This window comes from Plecotus auritus (genome assembly GCF_963455305.1).
Source record: "Plecotus auritus genome assembly, chromosome: 5".
NCBI lineage: Eukaryota > Metazoa > Chordata > Mammalia > Chiroptera > Vespertilionidae > Plecotus > Plecotus auritus.
Window position 1 is genome coordinate 33787293 of NC_137776.1, and position 13451 is coordinate 33800743.

General features: G+C 41.3%; 1 protein-coding gene across 11 annotated transcripts in view; it reads left to right on the plus strand.

Moving 5' to 3' along the window:
- Positions 1-2254: 2254 nt before the first annotated feature.
- GIGYF2 (GRB10 interacting GYF protein 2) overlaps positions 2255-13451 on the plus strand; it is a 127430-nt gene continuing 116233 nt past the window's right edge. For 4 of the 11 annotated variants that reach the window (XM_080670583.1, XM_080670589.1, XM_080670590.1 and 1 more), the window contains exons 1-3: positions 2255-2350; positions 6027-6088; positions 8211-8276. The gene's annotated coding sequence lies outside the window, so the exon portion shown is untranslated. Of the gene's footprint in view, positions 2351-3265; positions 3305-6026; positions 6104-8210; positions 8277-13451 lie in introns of all 11 variants that reach the window. The other 7 variants (XM_080670588.1, XM_080670584.1, XM_080670591.1 and 4 more) reach the window with 7 other exon arrangements.

Consider the following 13451-nt stretch of genomic DNA (forward strand, 5'->3'; position numbering starts at 1 on the left):
GGTTGCAGGCTCAGTCCCCAGTAGATTGGCTATCAATGATTCTCTCTCATCATTAATGTTTCTATCTCTTTCTCCCTCTCCCTTCCTCTCTGAAATTAATAAAAATATATTTTAAAAAAACAACAAAAAAACTTACGCTCATACAAATACCTGTATATGGATATGTATAGCAATTTTTATTAATAATCCCCCAAACTATAAACAGCCCAAATGTCCCTCAACTGGGCATGGATAAGCAAATGTAGTGCATGTATCCAGTGAAATACTACTCAGCAATAAAAAAGAATAAAGTGCCCTGGCTGGTAGGCTCAGTTGGTTGGAGCATTGTCCCATGTACTGAAGGGCCTTGGGTTCAATTCCCAGTCACAGCACATACCCAGCTTGTGGGTCCGATCCCTGGTCAGGGTGTATATGGAGGACAACAAATTGATGGATGTTTCTCTCTCTCTCCCTCCTCTCCCTTCCTCTGCCTCTCTAAAATCAATGGAAACATATCATTGGGTGAAAGAAGAAGAAGAAGAGGGAGGAGGAGGAAGGGGAGGAGGAGGAAGAGGAGGAGGAGGAGGAGGAGGAGGAGAAAGAGGAGGAGAAGGGAAGGAAGGAAGGAAGGAAGGAAGGAAGGAAGGAAGGAAGGAAGAAAGGAAGGAAGGAAGAACTGAAGTAGTACTGAAACATGAAACAGTATGGCTGACTCTCAGATGCATTAGCTGAGTAAAAGAAGCCAGTCTCAAAAGGCCATATAGTCTATGAATTTATTTATATGACATACTAGTAAGGCAAAACTATAAAGATGGAAACAGAACAGTGGCTTCAGGGGCTGGGATTTTGGGAGGGGGGTTTAGGGCTACCTACAAAAGATCATTGGGGGGAACTTTGGTGGGTGACAGGACTATTCTATACCTTGATTTTAGTGGTAGTTACACACACCTGTATACATTAGTCAAAAGTTTCAGAACTACACATACAAACGTTAAATTTTACTGTATGCAATATAATTACAGGCACAAGTTAGAAACATGGGCTCTGCAAGCAATCAGCCTGAGCTAGGAAGTCCTCAGAAGCAGTAGGTGGATGGATCAGGATAGAGGCCACGTTGAAGTTGTTCATGATTGCTTACCAGGTATGGGAATTGAGAAAGTGCTTATAACTTTTTTGTGTGTAGTTGGCTTTGAAAGGGAACACAGAGGTAGGAGGTGGTTGGAAGAGGAATTGGACTGAGAATATTACATTTTAAGATGGAAGAACATTTGAGTATTTTTAAAAGTTGACAGCCCGGGCTGGTGTGGCTCAGTTGGTTGAAGGGTTGTTCCATACAGCGAAAAGTCATGGGTTCCTGGCACATACCTGGGTTGTGGGTTCAGTCCCGGTTGGGGAGCTTAAGAAGGTGCAACCAACCGATGTTTCTCTCTCTCCTTTCCTCTTTCTTAAAAAAAAAAAAAAAAAAAAAATAAATCAATAAACATATCCTCGGGTGAGGATTAAAAAAAAAATCGCTGATGGGAAGAATCCTGTATAAGAGGGAGAGGTTGGAGCCATAAGGAAAGAATGGGATGACCTGAGAAGGGTAGTCAGACTTAGCAAACAAAAATTTGAATTTCAGAAAACAACAAATACCTTTTTAGTGCATGTCCCCCATATTGCTGGGCATCCTGTATTTTACCTAACAAACCCCAAACGGAAGATTTTTGGGCAAAAGGGTTTTAGCCCCGATACAGTAGGAGGGGTGGGGGCTCTTAAGTCCTTCCCAGCTGTCACACTCCAAGACTCTAGAATGAATTCCCAGTTCTACCAGAACCGTTAATAAGTGGAGAAACTGCTTTGAATTTCAGCTTTTGCCGCTTCCCCTTTTTCTCTGGGATGGTAAGCGGTCAGAAAAAGGCTGGATGAAAATCTGTGGAAAAGTTCTAGTTGGAACATCAGCTCGTAAATGATGCAGAGCTTTTTGAACTGTGAAGGGGCTCAGGATTGGGCGCACAGGACGGTGAGTCACAGGGCACCTGGCCCGGGTCCACCTCTGGACACCAACTCTACTCAACTCAAGGGCAGGCGGAAGCCTCGCCGGGACCGCCGGCGCCTGCGCCCTGCCGCCGCTCCGCGCCGCCCTCTCCGGCCCGACATCCGGGACTCGGGCGGCAGCGTGTCCGGGAAGAGGGGCGGGAGGCAGCGGAAAGGAAGATGTCGTGGGAGGCTGGAGGAGCCCGGAGGGCGGTGAGGCGGGGCGGGGCGGAGTAGGGGGCGGGGCGGAGAGCGCGCTGTCACGTGACGTGCGTGGCGACGTGTCGGCCATCTTGTGTTGTTGAGGCTGAGGACTGACTTGGGTTCTGAGAGACTCTCCTGTCCCGGACCGCAGGTAACCAGCGACTCCGTCTCGCTCCCCTGCCCGGCACCGCTCCGCGCCCCGTCTCCGCTGATCCTCTGGGTGGTCCGGGCCTTCCGCCCGCGCTCGCGTCCCCGCCGCTCCGGCACCCTTGGTCCAGCCGCATGGATACCCATAGGCCGCCCTGGCAGCGGCCGCGGCCGGCTCGGGCGTCAGGCTAGGGGACAGGTCAGGTGCGGGGCCGGAGGGAGCTTCCTCCCCGGCGGGGGGCACGCCGGGCCCGGGCGCGTCTTGTCCTCGGAGCCGGGGAGCCTCCTCCTCCGGGGCCCGTTGGCATCGCGGTGGGAGCCAAGGAAGGGTGATGGGATGGGCAGTGTCAGGTAGGCTCGCTCAGGGCCTGAGGGCTCGCCGTCCGCTACCTGCTCCTCGGGGCCAGCCCCCCGCCCAGCCTCGGGATGCCCAGGGTAACAGCTGCTGCAGCGAGACAGCTGCTCCTGCCGACCCCCCTCCCCACACCTGGCCTCTGGGAGGTGCGCCCTTGTCTTGCTTACTGAGTATCTGCATTGGGAGACTCATTCCGTGGAGAGAGGACTGGGTCTTGACCAGGCCTGAGGCGAAGTGGAGCCATGGTCGGAACCTGGGACAGAGGTTGGGAAAGTAGAGCCCTTGGTAGCTTTGGGACCCGAACGTTCACTTCAGGTTAAAATGGGCATTAGCCTTTAAGTGTCAGCAATTTCCCACCAAGCATTTGAATACTTCAGTTTTGTGGCTGAAACATAAGTCAAGCGACCAGGGAACGGGGGCGGGGGGTGGGGGGTGGGGAGAGGTGAGTATGAAAGAAGCAGGTTGTATGACTGGTGTTTGGGAAGCAATAACGTTGCTTTGCATTTACCTACTACTGTTTTTTTTGTTTGTTTGTTTGTTTTTACATTCTTCCATCTCTGAAAGTCAAAGCACTTAAGCACACCTAGTCTCTCTGTTAGAAAGGTAAGTATCCCAATGTAATCTGCAAGAAATTGAGGAAGGGGCCAGAACCTGTAAACAGTTTCTTATCCGGTATTACATACCTTGGGTTATAGGCAGTTTTGGTTGCCAGTGTTGCGTGCAGGGAATATATTCATATGTAGTATTTCCTTTTTAGACTTTCAGATTGAAAAAGAATTTTCTTGTCATTGTTTCTGTACATTAACTCATTCTTCTGATATTTGCAGCTCTGGCCTTACAGAGTGTCCACTTTGGTTAGAATATAAATGTGTTTTGTCATTCATTGATGTTTTTGTGTATTTTACTAGTTAGAGTAGCACCTTTTAGAGTACTCAAACTGGAATGTGTGCTTTTCTGTTACATCAGATGTGTCATCAGTAGAGGACACTAGAAAAAAATTTTCAAGTGGCATGTATCTGGGAAAATGTCACACTACCCTTCTTCCTTTGACATTTAACACCGAGCAATACACTGATGTTGGTAGTGATTCACTAGCAAAGCGAGGGCTTCACAGTTTTTCTATACTTGACAGAGCATTTTACAATTTTGAGAATGAGGAGGGAGTGAGGACCATGTGTCTTTATTCATTTATTTATTTATTCATTCATTCATGCATTCATTTATTTGACAAATATTGAGACCTTTTTACACTGTTGGGCGCTGGGAGCAAAACAGACCAAAAATTCCTGTCTCCTAGGAGCCCATTTCTAGACAGATAAATAAATGTTTAGGTAAAATATATTGTGCAGTGGTAAATGATGTGGAAAAAAATGAGACAGTGAAATAGGATAATAAAGAATTGGGGGAGGGATTAATTTTGAGTGCCCTGGGAAGGCTTCATGGAAAAGCTAATATTTGAGGAAAGACCTGACACAGGGAAAGGAGCTACTCCAGTAGCTATGTGGAGGAGGAATGCTCCAGGCTAGGGAAGCCAAGCCAAATACCCCGAGGCAGAAACTGAAGGGAGCAGATAGATCCTGGTGGCTGGGGAAAGTGGAGGGTAGTTTAGCCAGAGAGGTGCAGGTGAGAGATGGGCTAGTAGGAAGTGTGTACACAGGTCATTGGTCCTGAGATGAGAGGAGTTATTCAGTGTCCTGGACTCTTTTCACATCTCTGACTCTTGGAAAGGGAAATCAGATTCTGGAAATTTGGGCCCCTGTGTTCAAACCCCTCTCTCCACATGACCCCCTCCCTCCTTACCCTACCCCATTTAGAAAAATTCAGGATGCTCATAGAACATATTTCAGGAAGTTGTCATGAAATATCTTTCTCAAAAAGTTTTTAAAGAAGGTTGATGATAGACTACCTAAAGTGATTTTTCGAAAGGAATTGCTTTTTAAGAAGGGGATCTTTGTGATAATTCAGAATATTTGAAAATGTAGGGAAATAATGTCCTTTAAGTTTAGATACAGATAGATCAATAAGGGATATGACCTAAAAGAAAGGTGAAATCAATGTATTAACTCATGTTGTCTTTAATGTGGTTAGCAAAGAATTCTTAATTATTTCTGTGTTGTCCAGCCTAGTTTTAAATTACTCAGGGACTCTTCCACTAATTTGTTTGTATATATTTTATAGCATTTTACATGTGCAGAACTTTATGTGCTGAGTTTTTTATTCTTCCACTTTTACCTTTTAGAATAGATCTTCAATTAATTAGATAATCAGTAGACTTTTTCATTGGAAAATTTTTCTGATTTCCTTCCAGCTTATCTCCATATTCTTATTACTGAGCTTTCATAAATGTCCTCTTTTGTTTAAAAAAAGTATTTTTATTGATTTCAGAGAGAAGGGAGAGGGAGAGAGAGATAGAAACATCATTGATTGGCTGCCTCCTTCATGCCCTCCATTGGGGATCAAGCCCGAAATGCAACCCAACCTGGGCATGTGCCCTGACTGGTTCATAAGTTGACGCTCAACCCTGAGCCACACCAGCCAGGCTATCCTCTTTTATTTTAATTCACCTTAGGAATTTAATATTTTGGTTTTGAAATACTTTTGCTTGTGAGTTGCATATATGAAAAATAATTTGTCATAGGCTTGCCCGAAAATCATGAGAAGATAAGAATTACAACTTCAGGATGTGAGTGCAGTTCCTTGGCTCAAAAGGAGACATAGTGATGATAGTGACAATGGTCGTGTTTTCTTCTTTTTTTTGTTAGGGTAGTGTTTTAAGTGAACCATCTTTCTCCTTTTTCTTCATTGAATTTTGAAGTGACATTTCCAAATTATAATGTCTTGGATGTCATACCAGTTAATTGTCCTCATGACTCTGCATTTTAATACTCCATATGTCTGTTCTTTTTTTGTTGACCTTCACACTGGAAGATGACAATATTGATTGTGATTACTATCTAGGACAGGCATCCTCAAACTACGGCTCGCGGGCCACATGCGGCCCGCCGGGTGCCACTGCCTGTCCTGCTTAGCAGCCGACTCGTCCTGGGCCTGCAGTGTGCATAGGAATTTGTTCATAGTTTTTTTTTTTTAAAACTATAGTCTGGCCCTCCAACGATCTGAGGGACATTGAACTGGCCCCCTGTTTAAAAAGCTTGAGGACACCTGATAGGAGAACCTTTTTGGGTGAAAAGATTATTACTGTCCCTTCCCTCCTAAAGGATCTTTGATTTGTGCCATTTTCCAAAGACTGATTTCATTTGCAGTTTTCCATTAGCCCCAGCTGAGTAAGTTTTCAGTACTTTTTGTTTTGTTCTGTTTCTTACAGATTAGAGTGGGACCAGTCTCATGAGGTTGAATCTACTACAGCCTATGTTGGTGTTAATCCAGGTATTTTAGAAGCAGGTTAAGTGTCCATTTTTCTTCAGCAATTTAAATTGCCTAACATTATTTGGTCATTGTTGTAAAACTTTGAATCCAAGCTTTTGTTCTCCCACTTGACTTCCACTTGGATTTTATGATGATAAAATCCTAGGATTTACATTCATGTTTAATGCCCTGAAGAAGTACATATCTTTAAAGTTGTTGTTTTTTTAATCCTCACCAAAAGATATGTTTTTATTGATTTTTTTTTTTTTAGCCAGAGAGGAAGGGAGAGGGAGAGAGAGAGAAATGTAGATGTTAGAAAGAAACATTGATTGGTTGTTTCTGCAGGCACCCCACCAGGGATCAAACTCGAAACCTAGATATGTGTTCTAACTGGGAATTGAACCCAAAACCTTTTCATGTATGGGATGTTGCTCCAACTATCTGAACCACCCAGCCAGGGCAAGAAATACATAGCTTCAAAAATATCAGTAGATTTTTTAATCCATAGGCAAGTTTACTTATATTTAGAATGCTAATATTTCTTGTCCAGATTAGCATTTGTTTTTTATTTTTTATGCTCTTTAGATGATTGAAAAATATACTAGATTAATTATGAAGGAATACAAAATGATACCTTTGCTGAATTGCCCATAATTTTCTGGGAGGTTGGAGAAGAGGGGAGAGGTTTGAAAAACAAAAGGAAATTCACTTAAATGGCCAAAATTAATTTTATAAAAATATTTTCAAAAGTATTACATGCTTTCCTGCTTGAAGAAATTAAGTAAAGACCACAATTTTATGTTAATTATAGAGTTTCACTGAACTTGAACTTAATTTATAAAAGAAGATATTCTAGAGCTTGTTCTCTTGAGCCCAGAGGAAAGTTTGTTTTATTATCTAGTTCTGCCCTCTTTTTCTTCTGTCTGCTTTTATAAAAAGTAGAGTGCATTGGGCAAAGTTGGATGACCTTTTGGACATTATAACACAGCTATTTTTTTTTTGCAAAATTAAAGGCGGAAGTGGCTTTCTCAAATTGCTTTCTTTTTGTTAGTAAAATTGTCAACTTTAATTATTTTTTTTTGACTCTTTAGGAGCAGCATTCAAAACATCATTTGATGTTAGCTGAGAAACTATTGTGGTTCAGTCCACTGCTTGTCACTTGAAATATCACCATCTGGTGGATTTTTAAGATACTGTCTCAATAGAGCATTGTGATTTTATAACTGAAAGCATATCTGGAGCTTTGCTCCTTGGACATTTTGGCAGTGGTTATACTTCTTGGGACTCACGGATTATTTGCATTACATTGCTTTGTTGCTGGCTGTCGTTTTTCTATCAGATATGTTTGAAAAGTTAATACCAAATATCAGCAGTATTATTTGTTTTTTTGTTTTTAATCCTCATTCAAGGATATGTTTATTGATTTTAGAGAGAGAGAGGAAGGGAGAGAGCTAGAGAAAGAGAGAGCAAAGCATCATTGCTTCCTGTACACTCCCAGATTGGGGATTGAACCCAAAACGTAGGTATGTGCCCTGACCTGCAATCAAACCCATAAACTTTTGGTGTACAGGATGTCGCTCTGACCAACTGAGCCACCTAGCCAGGGCACAATGTGGTTTTGAATGAAAATTCCAAATAATCACTCTCCTGAAACCTTATAGTAGTGCTCATTTGTTATCTTCATCAGAATCAGATCTATATGTATTTTTCTCCTTAGCCAGCATAGCTTAGCGGTTAGAGTGTCGACCAGTGCCCTGAAGGGTCTTGGGTTCGATTCCTGGTCAGGGCACATACCCAGGTTGCGGGTTGGATTCCTGGTCTGGATACCTGGGGGTGGGCAACCAATTGATGTTTCTCTTTCACATCTCTTCCCCTATCCCTTCCTCTCTAGAATCAATGAAAAAGGCATATCCTTAGGAGAGGACTAAAAAAAATGTATTTTTCAGTCCCACTCCAGAAGTAGTGAGAGAGACTCTCTAGCTGTCAGGAAAGTGAATCTCGTTTATGAGCACACCATATGATTTTAATATTTTAACCAGGTTTGGAATTCATTTCCTATAAAACATATTCATAATAAATTATGTTTTTGAAGTTTCTTAAGAGATTGCTAGGTGATTTTCTTTAATAATTTCATTATTTACAGTGTTAAAAGAGCCTGAACAAAGTCTGCTCAAACCACCTGCTGTGAACCAGCAGAACTTTTGAACAGGTGAGTGTTGAAGGGGATACAAAGCTGAGGTGGGTTTATGCAAACAGATGGTTTTTGCTTTTAAAGGTTTTGGTTATTTTTGTCCTTTTATTTCTCCCGAGGTTATAGACAATGAGTAAACTTCTCTAGTACTGCTCAGATCCTTTATGAACCATAAGAGTAATAATAAGTGCTGCTCAGATCCATGAACCATAAGAATAATAATACCCTTTCTACATTGATCCTGTATAAATTTAAGTCTTAAACTGTCATAATGATTTTTTTGATGGCATGAAACAGGAAGAGGAATGCTTTGGGGGCAGGGGTGAGGTATCTTAAAGAACCCAAGAACAGTTGGCTTCATGAAGGACACAATTTAGAAACTGGGAAGCATTCAGGAACAAGGTTGTCCAGTTGGCACTTTTCTCCCCTTTAGCTAGTCAATGTCCTCTCTTGTTTCTTGTTATCCTGTTTCATTTGTCTTTCCACAGTCTGGTCTTTTATGCTTTACAAACACATGAAAGAAAATTGTCACTTATTTTCTAGAGCCACAAATGAACTCAGGCTCTTGTGTCACTGGTTAAAATTGTGTCCACATTTCAGATTCCTTCGAAGGAAAATTTGATTAGTTTAGCTTGGTCCAGTTCTCCATCATTGATTCATTTAGTATAGCCATAGGTTTGGGATCCGTAGTGCAACCTAGTTAGCTGAAAGATTCCTAAGAGTGGGGGCAGGCCTTGGAGAAGGTGGTGTGTTGGCTATTGTAATCAGAGACCCACAGAAGTTTCTAAACTTACTTCCTTTCCTAGAAAAATTTTCTTTATCTATAGCTCAGCAGTTTCAGTTTATGTGCCCTGAGGAGTTAAAATATAGGGCATACACTCTTTAAATACCATTATTAATTCCCATGGGTTAAATCTGAAAAGAAACACCAATTGAGCTATCAGCTGTTAAAGTGTATATACATTTTTTTGGGGACCCCCTATATATGCATAGCTTTTGGTGAATGAGGGCCAGTAGGTCTCACCAAGCATCTTTGTTGGAACTTCCTAGTGCAGAGTTTTTAAAAAAAATTTTTAAAATTGGTTTTTAGAAAGAGAAGCATCTATGTAAGTGATCAGCTGCTTCCTGCATGTCCCCTACTGGAGATCGAACCCACAAGACTGGGCATGTTTCCTGACCCGGAATCGAACCAGGAATCAAAATGGCAACCTTTTGGTGCATTGGATGATGCCCAACCAACTGAGCCACACTGGCCAGGACCCTAGTGCAGAGTTTTAACTAAAGTCTTTTTTAAAAAAAATTTTTTTTCTTATTGATTTCAGAGAGGAAAGGGGAGGGAGAGAGAGATAGAAATATCAATGATGAGAGAGAATCATTGATTGGCTGCCTTCCGCACACACCCCACTGGGATCGAGCAGAGCCCGGGCATGTGCCCTTGGTGGGAATCAAACCCAGCATCCTTAAGACGATGCTCTATCCACTGAGCCAAACTGGCTAGGGCTTAACTAAAGTGTTTGATTGGAGTGGGGAAGGAATGCAGGTAGGGTTCAAATGAACACATGGGATAAAGGTTTTTTTTTTTTTATTTTTAGAGAGAGGGAGGGAGAGGGAGGGAGAGAGAGAGGAAGGGAGAGAGAGAGAAGCATTAATGTGAGAGTAAAACATTGATCAGCTGCCACCTGCACACCCTGTCGGGGATAGAGCCCGCAATTCCAGGCATGTGCCCTGACCTAGAATTGAACCGGAAACCTTTCTGTGCACAGATGGCACCCAACCAGCTGAGCCACATTGGCCAGAGTGGGATAAAGGTTTAATAAAAGGACATAAGCAAATGAGAGGCTTAGTGGAAATTCAGTGGTTACTTATTTATTTTTCATTGATTGCTTTTATAAATTTTAATCTCTGGGTACCTTTTACATTATTGAGCAGCACTTAAGTATTAGGAAGCAATAGAGAATTTGAAGGGTGGGACTTCTATAGTGCATCTATAGTCACATTATCTGGGTGGCAGAAGGGACTTGTTACTGTTGGTAAAGGATCAGTGAGACAGTATAAACTTTTGTATTAACATGTTTTTGTAGTCTTTAATAGTTAATTCAGAAGCAAAATTGCTTAAATAATTTTTTATTACTTAAATCTTATGTTAGTATATTAGTGTATCGAGATTTTTAAAAATTGATTTTTAGAGAGAGGGAGGGAGAGAAAGAGAGACATCAATTGGTTGCCTCCTGAAAGCACCCCAACCAGGATAGACCCCAAAACCTGGGTATGTATTTTGACTGGGAATCAAACCCACCACCTTTTGGTGTACAGGATGACACTCCAATCAACTGAGCCACACCGGCCAGGGCAGTATATCGAGATTTTTGATGCAAAGCCTAGGCATTATTTATAAAAGTGATCTATTATAGAGTGATGTATCGAATGACAGGTCACAGATATGACTTCCTGTGATACTTCTTCAGCCAAGGTTTCTTTAGTAAATTGGTTGCAGCTGAATTCATTTTTAAGGTGGAAGAGTCCATTCTCATATTGTACGTTTTCTTTAATCTGGATGTTGAGGTAAGGGTTATTCAAGATTTTGTGAAGTTTAAAAAGGTTTCTATATAACCTCTGTAAAGGTGTCAAGGGTTTGGGGAACCGTCTCTGGACATTGGCTTTTAGTGAGATTATCAAATGACATGGTAATATTTATGACATTGTAATTTTCTCTAGAATAGTTCACAGTTGCTAATTTTGTTCTTTCATCAAAAGGGGGAGAGAAAAGAGAAACATATTGTTCAGAAACAGTGGGGAGAATGATAGTAATAGCTTTTCTTCTTATAGTGATATTGTGGTCAGTATGTTCTTTAGGAACAAAGCTCCTTTTATTCAAGTTGTCCTGGGTCTGGAGGAAGTTTCAAGAGCTCTGGTCTCTTCAGTATTGGTCCCATGGGTATAGAGACTGGCAAGGAATTGGCAGAGGTACTGTCTTGGTACTTTCTAAATGATAAATCATGGCTGAGACCTTGAAGACATGGCCATATCCAGGGGCTCTCATGATTAGCCCCTTGGGAGTTGAAGTGGTGCTGCCCAAACCATGGCCAGTTGAGTAAAGCCATCCTGAAAGATCAGTGGGACAGAGCCTTAATTCATGTTCTGGAATCTGATCCTCTCCTTTAATCTTTTATACTACACCACCATAGTTAATGACCTTTGTAATAGTGTGTTATGAGAATACATACATTCCCTGTATTGCTTGCTTAATCAAGTGATGCAAAGGCAGGGTAGAAGTTGGAGGAGAGTGGAATAGAGTGGTAGATTGGGAAAGGCGAAAATTCATTCCACAAAATGAATTCCTCTGAAAATTACAAGGAAATGGGGGAGAAAACAAAACTGAGCAGTATATCAGTATGTAGTGAAAAGCTTGTGGCCTTTTACAAATTTTTTTGTTAATCTTTACCCAAAAATGTTTTTCCATTGATTTTTATAGAGAGTGGAAGGGAATGGGAGAGACAGAGAGAAACATCGATGTGAGAGTGACACATCGATTGGTTGCCTCCCACATGCCCCTGGGATTGTGTACCTGTAACCGAGGTATGTGCCTTTAAAAGGAATCGAACTCAGGACCCTTCAGTCCGTGGGCTGATGCTCTATCCCAGTGGTCGGCAAACTTACTAGTCAACAGAGCCAAATATCAACAGTACAACGATTGAAATTTCTTTTGAGAGCCAAATTTTTTTAACTTAAACTTCTTCTAACGCCACTTCTTCAAAATAGATTCGCCCAGGCCATGGTATTTTGTGGAAGAGCCACACTCAAGGGGCCAAAGAGCCGCATATGGCTCGTGAGCCGCAGTTTGCTGACCTCGGCTCTATCCACTGAGCCAAATTGGCTAGGGCGCCTGTGGCCTTTTAAGTAGAGAAATGTGGGCTTAATTTTCTGTCACTTTAAAAATATACATATTTTTTTATTGATTTCAGAGAGGAAAGGAGAGAGGAAGAGATAGAAACAATGATGAGAATTATTGATAGGCTGCCTCCTGCACACCCCATACTGGGACCCAACCCGCAACCCAGGCATGTGCCCCGACCGGGAATTGAACAGTGACCTCCTGGTGGGTGCTCAGCCACTGAGCCACACCAATTGGGCTTCTGTCACTTATTACCTGCCACTTTAGGTAAATAAGGTAACCACTTGCAGTTGTATTTTCCTTACCTGTATAAAGTATATCCCACGGTGGTTGTGGGAATTAAAAATCTAAAATGCCCAGTACAATGCCTGACACATAGTAAATAGGCTCTCAGTGAGTGGTAGCTTGTCTGATTGTTGCTACTATGTAAGTTGGTAATTTTGATTATAAAATTTCATATTTATAATTTGAATAGAGACATCAGTGGGTTCTGTTTGTAAGTCTTTTGTCTTTGTTTTGTTTTCAATTTAACAAATACATGAATACCTTCTTTGTGCCAGCCAGGTGCTGGGCTAGCCATAATGGTGAACTAAAACATGAAAGGGTCTGTCTTGTGGCTGAGGAGTTAAAAAATCATAGAATTAAATTTCAAAATGTGAAAAGTCTCTCTGTCCTTGGAAAAGATATATTTTTAAAACCCTAGATACTTTTTAAATAAGTGTCACATTTTGGATCATGGTGTTCCTGTCATTGGTATTTTATGCTCCTTGATATACTTTCTAGAGTATGTTCGTTTGTTCTGAGTTAATAGGTGTATTTCTTTTGTCATTTTTCTTCTTTCTCTGAGATACACATTCTCACCTTTTTGATCTTAGGATTCCTTTACCCTCTTAAAAGTTAGAGAACCCCAAAGAGCTTTTGGCTTTTTAGTTACATCTATATATACTTACCATATTGAGAAATTTGAAATAGTTCATTAATTTATTTTAAAATAATCTCATTACATGTTGATATAAATATATTTTTGAGAAAAATACCTATTTTCTAAAACATAAGAAGTTTGGTGAGAAGAGTGGCATTGTTTTACCTTTTTGCAAATTACTTTTGCCTTGCTTTATAGAAGGCAGCTGGATTCTCTTATCTGCTTCTGCATTCAGTTTGTTGTTTATTACTTTGGTTGAAGTATATGAAGGATATGTATGTAGTTAGAAAAGGGAGGAGTATTTTAAGAACTTCTTCAGATAATTGCAGATATTTTTTGATACAGTAAAATTCAGCAAGTATTCATTTTTAAAGATTAG